Source organism: Crotalus tigris, unplaced genomic scaffold (genome assembly GCF_016545835.1).
Source record: "Crotalus tigris isolate CLP2741 ecotype Arizona unplaced genomic scaffold, ASM1654583v1 scf7180000017666.379230911805:20528666, whole genome shotgun sequence".
Lineage (NCBI taxonomy): Eukaryota > Metazoa > Chordata > Lepidosauria > Squamata > Viperidae > Crotalus > Crotalus tigris.
The window spans coordinates 12,285,224-12,299,428 of NW_024096552.1; positions in this window are offsets into that span (position 1 = coordinate 12,285,224).

Genomic DNA, 14,205 nt, shown 5'->3' on the forward strand with positions numbered 1-14,205 from the left:
TGTTTTTGCGTAGTTAAACCTAATAGAAAGAGTTCTGGTTTTGGTTCTACCACTTGCTCTACTATTTCTTCCAACCATATTTTAATCCTGTTCCAAAAATCACAAGCTCGCGTGCATTCCCACCACATATGATAATAAGTTCCACTTTTCAAATTACATTTCCAACATTTAGGGGAGACATTGATATACATTTTAGACAATCTTGTGGGTGGGAGATGCCATCTATAAAACATTTTGTAAAGGTTCTTTTTGTAAGAGGTGGCCAAGGTAAGCTTCTTGTTTCTTGCCCATAGTTCTTGCCATATATGCAAATCAAAATTAAGACCAAAATCCTTACTCCAATTCAACATAGTCACTTTTACTTGTTCCTCGTATGTTGTCTGATCTAGCAAATAGTAGTATAATTTTTTAATCATTTTATCCTCCGACCCCAAAATTATTTTATCCAATTCTATTGGTTCTAATTTAATGCCTAACTCTTTTTTGTCTTTCCGATATCTTGCCTGCAGTTGCAGGTATGCCCACCATTCTAATTCTATCCCTTCATCGTGGATGGTTTTCCTGGATTTCAATTCCCCTCTTTCATCTAAGATATTTTTATATGTTATGATCTTGTCTAATTGAGTAAATTTTGGGTGTACATATATTTCTAACGGTGAGATCCAACTAGGTACTTGGGTATAATTTGGTTGCCAAATTTTTGTCCATACATCAATAAGAGCTTGCCTAATATAGTGACTTCGAAAATATTTATGTACTTTATATTTATGATCCCATAATATGGCATGCCATCCTATTTGTAGGTCATGGCCCTCCAGACACAATAGTCTCCTATTTTTTAGTAATATCCAATCTCTTACCCATACTAATGCTGCGGCCTGGTAATATTTCTCCAAGTCTGGAAGACCAAATCCCCCCCTTTCCTTTGAGTCCTGTAGTAATTTTAATTTAATCCTTGCTCTTTTTCCTTGCCAGATGAATTTACACATCATTTTGTTCAAATTTTGAAAAAATTTCTTGTCTAATTTTATAGGTATACATTGGAACAAAAATAAGATTTTTGGCAACACATTCATTTTAATCACCGCAATTCTGCCCATAAAAGAGAGCTGTAGGTTAGTCCAAATATCAAAGTCTTTTTGAATCTGTTCTATTAACTTATCGTAGTTATCCCTTTTAAGCGTAGCGCATTTGGCAGTCAGTTGTATCCCTAAATATCTAATTTTATTTGTAATTTGAACACCAATTCTGTCAACCAATTCATTTTTCTGTATTTTAGTCATATTTTTGACAAGCATTTTAGTTTTTTCTTTATTTATTTTTAAACCTGCTATTTCCCCGTATCTATTCAATGTTTCCATCAGTCTAATCCCTGATTGTAGTGGTTCTTCAATTATAAAAACTAAATCATCTGCAAAGGCTTGTATTTTAAATGTCTCTTTCTTGATTTCTAGACCTTGGATCTGTTCATCTTGCCGGATTGCTCTAGTTAATACCTCAAGAGATAATATAAATAACAATGGTGATAGTGGGCAGCCTTGCCTTGTGCCTTTTTGCATTTGGAAACTCTCAGTCAGTTCTCCATTGATTATTACTTTGGCCACCTGCTTAGAGTAAACTGATTTAAACATATTTAAGAAATTTTCCCCAAAGTCCATATACAATAATTGATTAAACATAAAATCCCATTTTACATTGTCGAATGCTTTTTGGGCATCAAGAAAAATTAAACACATTTGCTTTTCATTATGTACTTCATAATATTCCAATATGTCCAAAACAGTCCTAATATTGTTTCTTATATATCTTTTAGATAGAAAGCCGTTTTGATCAATATGTATAAAATCCACTAAGAACCTTTCCAATCTTTGTGCCATTATTGCCATGAAAATTTTGTAATCTGAATTCAAAAGAGAAATGGGTCTATAGTTCTTAATTTGTGTCAGGTTGGTGTTTTCTTTAGGAATCAACGTGAGGAAGGCTTCTTCCCATGAAGCTGGTATTTTAGCTTGAGTTAAAACCTCGTTAAATAAGTCCAACAGCATTGGGCTTAAAGATTCTTGTGCAATTTTATACATTTCTGCAGGTATACCATCTGGCCCAGGTGTTTTATTATTCTTCTGTTTCTTAATTGCGACCGAGAGCTCTAAATGTGTTATCTCTTTATTTAGGAGAGTCTTAAATTCTTCTGGCACCTTGGGTAAATTGACTAGTTGTAAATACTGTACTATGTCATAGTTATTTCTCTTTTTGTCGTCCTTATATAAATTCTTATAAAACTCATATGCCACATAGTTCTTTACATAGTTCTTCTTCCAGTTGTCTTTGGCATTGTGTTTTGATTTTGTGTTGCCTAGCCATATAAGAAATTACAACGCCTCTCATGTAGGCTTTGGTTATATCCCATAAATTTTGGCAGTTTGTATCCTCCTTCTTGTTTGACTTAAAAAACAGATCCAATTGTTCTTCTAATTTTGATTTGAATTCTTTATGATTTGAGATTGCCCTTTTTAGAGTCCCTCTCCTCGTGTTTTTTTGCCCCTTCCATTTAATTCTAATCGGATTGTGATCAGCCCAGGTGTTTGTATCAATCATAATCTCCTCTACTTCTAAATTTAAGTCAGCTGACATCCACACCATATCAATTCTGGACCAAGATTGATGACGTCCAGAATAAAAAGTAAACTGTTTTTTCCCAGGATTCCTTTCTCTCCAAATATCCTGTATATTAAACTCATCTACCATTTTAAAGAAAATATCAGATATTGTTCCTCTAATTCTTTTTCTATTCTTTCCACATTTATAATCTAGATTATTATCCACAATTGCATTATAGTCACCCATTATACAAATGCTATCATGTTCCAATTGGCTAATAATGTTGTAGAGTTTTTTATAGAAACGTTTTTGCCCCTCATTCGGAGCATAAATTCCAACCAAAAGAATTTTGGTTTTATTCAAAGTTACTTCCACAATTAGAATTCTGCCATCTTCGTCCTTATAAATTTGCTTAGCCACAATTTCTTGTTTAATATATACTACCACACCTCCTTTCTTATATTGCGAAAGTGCTGCGAACATATTCCCCAGTTTAGGACAATTTAATAAATATTGATGTTGTTTTTTAATGTGGACTTCTTGTAACATTATTATATCTAAATTCATCTTATTGAGCCTATTGAAAAACTTCTTCCTTTTTGTTGGAGAGTTGAGGCCATTAACGTTGATAGATATAGATTCAACACATTTCTTCCCCTCCTTATCTATGTTTAGATCTAGTTACTATTGCTGGTCTAGACTCTTGAGTTTGTAAATCCTTCCCTCTTTCCACTGTTGATCTTATCGGTCTAGCCTCTTTAATTTCCTTAAACCTACTCTCCTCCTGCTTTTCTTCATTTTTCCCTTCATCAGTGTCCTCTCGAAGCTCAACTCTTTTACCTCTAGCTTCAATGGCTTGCACCAGTGTCTCCCCTTCCTCTCTTGCTTCTCTTTCAACTAAATCTTCCTTACTACCAAAATTTTCCCTGTAGAATTCCTCTGCTTTTTCTATTGAGTCTAGGCGAAACTTTTTCTCCTGCCATGTTACCAGAATTCCTTCCGGAGTTAGCTATCTAAAATTGATATTTTTCCTTATCAGTTTGGAAGTTATGTATTGGTAAGGCCTTCGCAGGTCTCTCACTCTTTTGGGCACTTGTTTAAGTACAATCAGCTGTTTACCTCGATATTCCAGTGTATCATCTCTGAATCTGAAAAGAATTTCATCCCTAACTGATTTCTTAATAAACCTAATGTGCACTTCTCTGGGGAGATTGTGTCGTCTTGCGTAATTTGTGTGTATTCTATAGGTTTCATCTATCTCATTGGCCATCTCCTCTCTTGTAGACCCCAACGCTCCTGCTAGAATATCTGACATTATTACTGGGAGGTCTTCACCTTTCGTCTCTCCTACATTTTGAAACCGTAGATAATGAGCAGCCTTCTCAAGTTCCAAAGAAATAACTGTGGTTTCTAATTCTTTATTGGCTTGAACTAGCCTTTCATTCATTTCATCCACTCTCTGCTCTTCTTTATCCATCCTTTCCTCCATTTCTACTAGTTTTTGTTCATTTTTCATAAGTTGGTGGTGGAAGGATTCAAATTTCCCATCCATAGATTTAATTTTATCTTTAAGTTCACCTGTATCATTCCTTATTTCACCTATTTCTTTTTTCAGATCTTCATGGTTTTTACACATTAACTCTTGCATTGATTGCAGCATTTGTTGCAAGTCTTTAAGTGGGTTTGCCCTATCTTTTTGAGCCATTTCTTCTAGTGATCTTTGCCTAACAGAACCTGGTTCCAGCAATGTAGTTTGAAGGGTCTGCTTTCTCCCTATTCCAGCCCTTGTAAGATTTGGAGTACTAGACATTTTTTTCAATTTTCCAAACCAACCTCCCCACTTATTTACAATTGTTAAAATGTTTTCCAGAGTATCAAAGTTGTTACTAAGAATCAAGAAGTTCTTAACATTACAAGGCAAGGGCAAATTTGCTACACAGTCTCTTTCCCTAGTAGTTTTTCCCTTCCCACTCTTACAGCAATTCTCGATTTAACCAGCAGGTGTCACTCTAATATTGTCTCTGGTATTAAATTTCTCTATTCATTCCAAAATGTCTACCTCCGTCTTTTTTCTTCCAAGCGATCTCCCTTGTGCCTTAGAGTAGCTAGCCTTCCAGGGCTAAATTTCAGTCTCTGGAGTAAGGGAAGAAGGAGGACGCCCCCTTTCTCTTCTCCACAAATCCAGCCAACGTAGCAAGTAAGCAGGCAAGCCTTTTTAGCCAAACCTTCCTTTTCGCCGCTTTTCCAGGAGCGAGGAAAATCCCTCCTCCCCTCTTGTAGGCTACTAAAGTCAGTAAGTTTCAAGCGAAATCCTCCAGTACGATCTTACACCGGATCCCTTCTAGCCAGAATCTCTGCTCAGATGAATTTGACTGGAACTGTCATGTCACCGTCCAGCTTTTCCACCGCAAAGCTTCGGCCAGCTGACTGCTGTCATTTCTTCACTGCCGCCATTGTCGGCCGTTTCCCCTTCTCCGCTTGACTTGTCAAAGCTTCTCCTGGGTTCGTGGCTCCTGGCTGCCACCTGAATCCACTCCCCAGGGCGCCTTGTTGTTCCCAGTCCCCCTCCAGGGAACTAGGGACCCCAAAGGATCTGTCAAACAGTCGGGAACTGGGTTAGATGCTTCAGAGAATCATCCAACACACCCGTTCTTCCTGGCAGCTGGCCCCGCCCCTCACCAGTTGCCATTTTTATACAGGCAGCATTGTCTTCAAATACCTTTACAGATTCTTTTACATTAATATTTAAATCTTGCAACAACTGTACATACCATGTTACTTCAGAACACAATTCAGATAAAGCAATAAACTGCTTCCGCTGTTGAAATAGCAACAGTTATTTGTTTTCTGGACTTCCATCCAATCAGAGTCCCTCCAAACAATATTATAATCCCAGAATTTGATTTCCTTGTGTTTATGTCATTTGCATAGTCACTATCGACATAACACTTTAATTTCAATTCCTCAGTAATCTGTATTTGAAGACCCAAATTTATAGTTCCCTTTAAATATCTGAGAACCCTTTTTACACCCATCCAATGTAACTTTGTAGGTGCAGCAGTAAAACGACTCAAAATGCTTACTGCGCAAGCTATGTCTGGTCTGGACCACTGTGATAGATATAACAAACTCCCTATTGCTGAGTGATATATCTCTTGATCACAGGTTTCACCTTTGTCCGCACTTAAACTATTATAAAAATCTGCACTCATGGGTGTGGGAGCAGTATTGCAATCCTTCATATTATATTTCTCCAATAACTGCTCAATTTTTCTCCTTTGACTGAGAATATAACCACCTTTTTCATTTTTCTGTATCTCTACACCAAAATAATTTTTTATTTCTCCCAAATTCTTTAATTCAAATTTCTTTCCTAATCTATCAGCAAATTCTTTGACTTGTGATGCATCCTTTGCGATGAAGTAAAGATCATCCACAAATGATAACAGTAGACAATTCCCTGCTTTAACTGTCCAATATATATACAATTATCAGCTTTGCAACTTTTAAATCCAAGATCCTTTAAAACAGTATCTAAACAGATATTCCAGTTTCTGGCTGACTGCTTCAGCCCATAAATAGCCTTGTTTAATTTATATACCATGTTAGGTTTTGCAATTTCATATCCTGGTGCTTGGATCATATAAATTTCTTCCTCTAACTCAGCATTGAGAAATGCAGTTGTGATATCAAAGTGCCAGATTTTATGCTTATATGCCACTGCCAATCCCAGTGCTAATCTTATACTCTCACTTTTCACAGTTGGCGCAAATACTTCATCATAGTGCACATTCTTTAATTGTGAAAAACCTTGTGCCACTAACCTGGCCTTATACTGTATATCATTATTTGGCAATACCTTTTTCTTATATACCCATTTATAACCCACAGCTTTGGTTCCCTGTGACAAAGTCACTGATTTAAATACTTCATGGTCTCCCATGGATTTCATCTCTTTATCCATGGCCTCCTTCCATTTTTCTTGTTCAGCTTTTGGTAATGCCAACACCTCTTTATAATTTCTTGGCTCATACCACACATTGCAAACCTTTACCTTGCTAGCAGAATACCTGTCAGGCAGAATTCCTTTGTTACATGGTTCTGACCTACGTGGTATTAACTGCTCCTGTGTCTCAAGTCTTTCTGGTTTCATGTCTTGTTCAGCATCTCCTCCCTGAACATCGACATCTTCAATAATGATTTTTTCATCATTAGATGAATTATTGTCACTAAACAGATCACCGTCATTAAGTGAGACATACCCAGAATTTGCATTAATTCTGTCCCAATTTTGTCCTGCAAAATTAGCAGACTTTGAAATTATAATTCTTTTACTTCCATCGCTAAAGTGATATCCTTTTGACCCTGGCTCATAGTTCACAAACCTGAGCTTTCTTGCCTTTTGCTGTCCCTTTCTTCTGATTACTTTTGGAATATGTACCCATGCAGTACTTCCAAAAATTCTCAAATGTGCCAGTGATGGCTTTCTCCCATATAGAATGGCATATGGAGTATTATTAATAGAGGAACTCCACAGCCTGTTAACTATATAATTAGCAGTCAATATGGCTTCTCCCCAATATGACTTGCTCAGACCAGAATCCTCTAATAATGAATCTTTCATTGTTTGCAAAACACCATTCCTTCTTTCAGCTACACCATTCTCTGCTGCTGTGTAAGGATTTGTACATCTGTGTCTTATCCCCAACTGCCCCAACCATTGTTGGAATTTAGTTGACATAAATTCAGTACCTCTGTCAGTTTGCAGCTGACACACTTGTTGTCTGTACCTTCTCTCTACAAAACTTACCCACTGTTTGAATTGTTGTAGCACCTCTGTCTTTGCTCTAAGCAAGTAGCAAAACGAATACCTGCTATAATCATCAACAATTACCAGTGCATATTTTGCTCCTCCCAAACTGGCTTGCATAGGTCCCACCAGATCTGCATGGACCAGCTCTAGAACTCTTTTTGTTTGTCTTGTGCTATATTTACTAACTGGGAATGCCTTTGACTTTGATGCTTTGCATACTGCACAGTCCAAATATGTTTTGCATCCCTTCAAATTTAGCCCTTCTGCAAAATCTTGCATTTGCTGCAAAACTTTAAAGCTTGCATGGCCAAGTCTTCTATGCAGAAGATGAACACATGAATCATGCTCTGCAACATTCTTAAATATATGGGAACATTGAACCTTTTGTCCCTGCAATACATATAGATTATCTTCCTTTATGCCTTCTGCACAAATATTCCCATTCCTTTTGATGAGACATTTCCCATTTACAAAAATGACCTCAAAACCTTGTTTATCTAAATTAGACACACTTAACAAATTATGTTCCATCTCAGGTACACAAAGCACATTGGTAAACTTTGATTCCAAATATGGAATTTTTACATCGCCTCTTCCAGTGACTTTTGCTTTCTGGCCATTTGCCAAAGCCACAGCTTCTTTTTTTTTTATTGAAAATTTTAAAAAGTTTTTACAAATAAGGAAAGAAAAAAAAAAAAAAAAAACAACCCTACCCAACTACCCCAACCCTCCCAGTCCATCCCCCCCACCTTCCCAGAGCTGAATATAGGCTTGATTAAAATTTCTAAAAATCTTTAAAAAAAATTAAAAAATATAAACCATTAATATATCTAAATACATTACCTAAGCTTATAAGATAATTAACAATAATATATATGTAAAAACAAAACAAAACATAGATATTAAAAAAGAGAAAAAAAATTACTTAAAAAGAAAGAGAATAAAAGAGAAAAGAAAGAAGAAAAGATATATATATAAGAAAAAGAAGTAAAATAAGATGAGATAAAAATAAAAAATATAAGGAAAGAGAAGAAAAAAAATACAATCTATAAAATATTAAAATTTATATATAGGTTATTGAAAAACTAAATAATATTTTTTTATATCCAACTTATGTTGTATAAAATCTATCCATTTTTCCCATACCGCAAAAAACTTCTCTTGCGATTGATCCTTTAAAAAAGCCGAAATCTTTGCCATTTCCGCCAAATAAGAAACTTTAAAAAACCATTCTTGCAAGGTAGGCAAAGATTCCTTCTTCCAGTATTGCCCTACTAACAACCTTGCGGCTGTGATTAAATTTAACATCAGTATAACCTCCTTAACATCACAATCAATAACAATACCCAACAAAAACAATTGTGGGGTAAATTTTACCCTCCTTCTAAAAATTCTTTGAATATTCCACCATATCTTAATCCAAAAAGCTTTTATATTTTTACACGACCACCAAATATGATAATAAGTAGCATCCAAACAACCACATCTCCAACATTTAGGCTGTAAGTCAGGATACATACGAGACATTTTTTGTGGATCAAGGTGCCATCTATAAAACATTTTGTAAAAATTCTCCCTTAAGTTCTGGGCTTGTGTAAATTTAACATTCCTCACCCAGATGGTTTCCCAGGTATCTAGTAGAACTGGTTCACCAAAATTTTGTGCCCATTTAATCATACATTCTTTAATTAGTTCTGGTTCTGAATCCAGTTCTACTAGCACCCCATAGATTCTCTTAATATGAGTTCGTCTTTGGTCTTTTACTTGTTTAAAAAGATTTTCATCTTCTCTAAGCAAACCCATATTACGATCTATCTTCCATCTATCCACTATTTGTCTATACTGAAACCATGAATATGTAATATTTTCATGTGCTAAATCTTCCAAAGATTTTAAGTGCCAATTTTTACCATCCCATCTGAGTAATTGTGCATAAGAAACACTATCCATTTTAACTCCTCTCCTTATCCCCTCTATCGCATGCCAAGGTATAGCCCATAATGGTATTTTAAAATCACTTTTATAATATTTCCTCCAAACCCGAAGTAAAAAAATCCTTATAATATGAGATTTAAAAACCCGGTCAACTTTTTTATTAAAAATTAAATAGGCATGCCATCCAAAAAGTGAATCCCAACCCTCTAAGTGGAGTATTTCTACATTTGTTAAATTAACCCAGTCACTAAATAATGTTAAAGCCACAGCATCATAATACAATTTCAAATTTGGTACCTTGAGTCCACCTCTCTCACGAATATCTTGCATATTTTAAGCTTTACTCTTGGTTTTTTCCCTGCCCAAATAAATTTATTGATACCTTTCTGCCATTCATTTAAGTTAACCTCATTCTTTAGGATAGGTATCATTTGAAATAAAAAGAGAAACTTTGGCAGGACATTCATTTTAATCACCGCAATTCTTCCCATAAGGGATAATTGCAACTTCTCCCAATTTTTCAAGTCTCTTTGTACCCTGACCCACAACCTTTCATAATTATTTTTATACAACTTTGCATTAGAAACAGATAAAGTGACCCCCAAATATTTTATCTTATCAACAACTTCAAAATCTGTCAAGTTAACCAAAATCTGCTTATCCAAATTAATCATATTTTTGGGTAATATTTTAGTCTTATTATTATTAATTTTAAATCCCGAAACCCGTCCATATTGGTAAATCAATTGTAACAACTCTACTACAGAATAGGTAGGTTGAGACAAGGTAACCACCAAGTCATCTGCAAAAGCTCTTAGTTTATATTCTTTTTTATTAACTTCTATTCCTTTTATTTCCTGGGATTCTCGAACTTTAATCAGCAGAATTTCCAAAGTTAAAACAAACAGTAGTGGTGACAATGGACATCCCTGTCTTGTCCCTTTTTCTATTGTGAAAACCTCTGACAAGCCCCCGTTAACTATAAGTTGTGCCGTTTGTTTTTGATATATAGCACCAAGAGCTTGTAAAATTTTTTCTCCAAAATTCATATCCTCAATTATTCTTAACATAAACTGCCAATTCAATTGGTCAAAGGCTTTTTCAGCGTCTAAAAATATCAGTCCTGCGGAAACTTGGTTATTCTTATCTAAGTATTCTAGTAAGTTAATAATTTGTCTAACGTTATTCTTCATATGTGCCAGTTATAAAACCCGTTTGGTCTTCATGTATAAGCTGGTGGAAAACCCTCATGAGCCTATTAGCTAAGATTTTTGCAAAAATCTTATAATCTACATTTAAAAGAGATATAGGTCTATAATTCTTTGGTAAAGTAAGATCTTGATCTTCTTTTGGAATTAAAGATATGAAAGCTCTGCCCCATGACGGAGGAATCTCTAAACCCTGTAATATATTATTAAAAAGCTCACATAAAGGTTGAATCATCTCTTCTAACAAAGTTTTGTAATAAATGGATGTCAAGCCATCCGTACCTGGTGCTTTACCTAATTTTAATTCCTTAATCACTGTCACAATTTCCTCAGTGGTAATTAAACCATTAATTTCTTGTTTCTGATCTTCTGTTAATTTGGGAAAGTTGGCTTCACTTAAATAATTATTTATATCTAAAATTTGTACATTAGTACTCTTATATAGTTTTTGATAATAATCTAAAAAGATTTCTTGATCAACTCCTTCTGGTACACCAATTTACCTTTATAATTTATTTTATCTATAATTCTCTGTCTCTGTTTCTTTCTCAATTGATAAGCCAACCATCTCCCTGGTTTGTTGGCATTACAAAATGTATTTTGTTTCATATACAATAAGTTAGTTGCGGTTTGATCAGCCATCAACATATTAAATTGTGTTTTGAGCAATTTTATAGATTCTTTAAACTTTTCATCTGTAGGATTTAGAATCAGAGATTTTTCTTTTAATTTAATCTCATCTTCCAAATCCTTACGTTTCTGAATCTGCTTTTGTCTCTGAGCACTATTCATTTGTATCAAAATCCCACGCATGAAGGCTTTACCTGCATCCCATACCATTGACATTGAAGTTCCTTTATGCATATTTAAAACAAAATAATCCTTTAGATGTTCTTTTAATTTTTGAATATTCTTTTCTTGTCTAAATAAATTCTCATTCACCCTCCACGATCTCCTCTCCTCTTTTTCATCAACCAACTCCATCCAGACTGGACTGTGATCTGTCAACGTCCTAGGAAAATTTTTTACATTCTTTACCCTAAAATATAAATCAGTTGTAATAAAAAAAAAGTCAATTCTTGAAAAGGATTGATGTCTATCTGAAAAAAAAGTAAAGTCTCTCTCCTCCTGGTTACGTTCACGCCAATAGTCTCGCAGCTCCCAGTCCTCTTTCAAGTCAAAAAAAGCTTTGGGTAGTTTAGCCTGTTTAAAAAAAGTGGAAGATCCTTTTTTATCTCTTTGTATATCTAAGACACCATTCCAGTCTCCCATTAATATCACAGATCTATAATCCAATAAAGTTAATTTCTGATGCAACACTCTATAAAATTGTTCCTGTTGTTGGTTTGGTGCATACAGTCCCACTATAAGTATTTTCTTACCATATAAACCAACTTCAATCATAACATATCTCCCTTGAGGATCAGATTCTACCAAACAGGCTGATAAGTTTTGCTTAACATAAATAACTACACCCCCTTTTTTCCCCAGGAGCTGAAGATACAAAATGAGATCCCAAACGAGAATTGACTAAATATTTTTGATCTTTAAGTAAAATATGTGTTTCCTGCAAACAAATAATATCATTATTATGTTGCTTTAAGTAGTGAAAGATTTTCTTTCTCTTATTCGGGGTATTAAGGCCGTTAGCATTCCAAGTCAGGAGCTTTACCATCTCCCTTAACCAGAAGCCTGGAGAAGACTGCCTGAAGGTCTGCCATTGAAGAATGTGTTGCAGAACTCTTGGGTCTTGCTCCTCCCACCGGCAACAAAGCACTTTCTTGGAGAGATTCTTTAACTTCTTTCTTTTGTTGTTCCTTTTCCTTGCGTCTATGTGCTGCACGGGTCATTCTTTGCTCTTTGATCTCTGTTTGTCACAACCATTCCGTCTGTGACTTTCCAGCAACCATCACACCTAATCCTTCAGACTGTTGTTCCGCCTCTTTAGCATCCAGAACTTTCTGCATCATAGATGACGATGAGCCTGCTCCCAGGACCGAAGTATAAAACTCCTTTGCTTTAGCGACTGTGTTAAGTCTGTAACGCGTCCCCACATGGCTCAAAACAATACCCATCGGAATCTCCCATCTGAATGGCATCATTCTTGTTTTAAGTTCATTGGCTAAAAAAGAAAAGTCTTTTCTATTTCTTAAAATTTTAGATGGGATCTCCTTTAAAATGATAACATCTTGAGCAGCAATCTGGAACCTCTTATTATAAAAAGCTTGTATGATTTCATTGCACAGAGATCTCTTTGCAAAATAAATCACAACATCTCTTGGTAAGTTCGTCTGTTTTGCGACCCAGGAGTTAACTCTGTAAATTTTTTCCACTTCTCTACGTAATCCATCTTTCTCCCTATTCAAAATGATGGCAAGGTCATTAACCACAATCTCTATCAAATCTTGATTCATATCCTCTTTCAAACCCCTGATTCTTAGGGCATATTCCATTTCCCTATACTGAGACATAACAATATCATCTTGTGAAATTTCCATCTTTTTTTCCATACCTTCAAATTTATCTTCCAGGATATCAACTTTGTCTGCGACCTCTTCCACTCTAGAGTCAAGCTTCTCAACCACTGAGGCCAATCCTGATAGAGCCGTACTGGAACAAACCTGCAAAATAATTTAGAGTCATTAACAATTGTTTGACTTGCCCCACTAACTATTAACCACTTGTCTCTGTTGTTGCTATAGCAAACTTTTGCAACACTAAAATGTTCCTTTTGCAAAGCAGTCCTTTTTGGTTGCACAAATGTCCTTTGCTGCAAACAGTTCCTCTGAAAACAGTTCCTTTGCAAATGTGTCTTCGCTCCACAAATGTAGCAATTCTTTCCTTGCAAAGCTCTCTGCTTGCAAAATCTCTCTTTTGTTGCAATTTGGTCCAGGTCCCATCTGCTTCTTTCTTCTCCTCTGGAGACTTGCAATATGGACCCCCTCCTCAGGAATTTCTCCTCCTCGTGGCTGCTTCTAAAATGGCGTTTTTTTCTTCATTAAGCAAACATGCCTTTAAAGCCTCAAAATTTAAGTCTTGCTCTTCTTTGCATTCAAATATGGTAGAAACTGTGTCCCAGGTTTTATCTAACCTGTTCAACACCAATAAAACCTTCTGGGACTCAGGGAATTTAATCCCACGTTGTTCTAAGTCCAAAAATAAACTTTGCATTTTATTTAAATGCTGTTCCACAGATTCACCTGGTTGCAAATAGGCCCTGTAAAGTTTTCTTGACAATTTCACTATATTGCATGCAGAAACATTCACGTGCACAGCTCTCAACTTCAACCAAATCTCCTTTGCAGTCTTTAAATTTGCAACATTTAGAAATTGTTCATCATCTAAATTCAAGATGAGATAAGCCATTGCTCGATCATGGCTTTTCTGATCAACTGCTGCAAACACTTTTGGTGGATTTTCTACAATATACCACAGCTCTTTTGCTTTGAGCAAACATTCCATTTTAGCAGCCCACACAATGTAATTCTTCTGGCCCAAATGAGGCAGAGTTTTCCTCAAATTTCATTGCAGCCATTCTGCTAATTCTGCTTTGTTCTTATACTTTCTAAACACAGGCAATTTCTTCCAGCTTTAAATTACAATGCAGTCCTTAGTAAGCTCTGGGCCCATAACCTGTTAGAGAATTTTAAT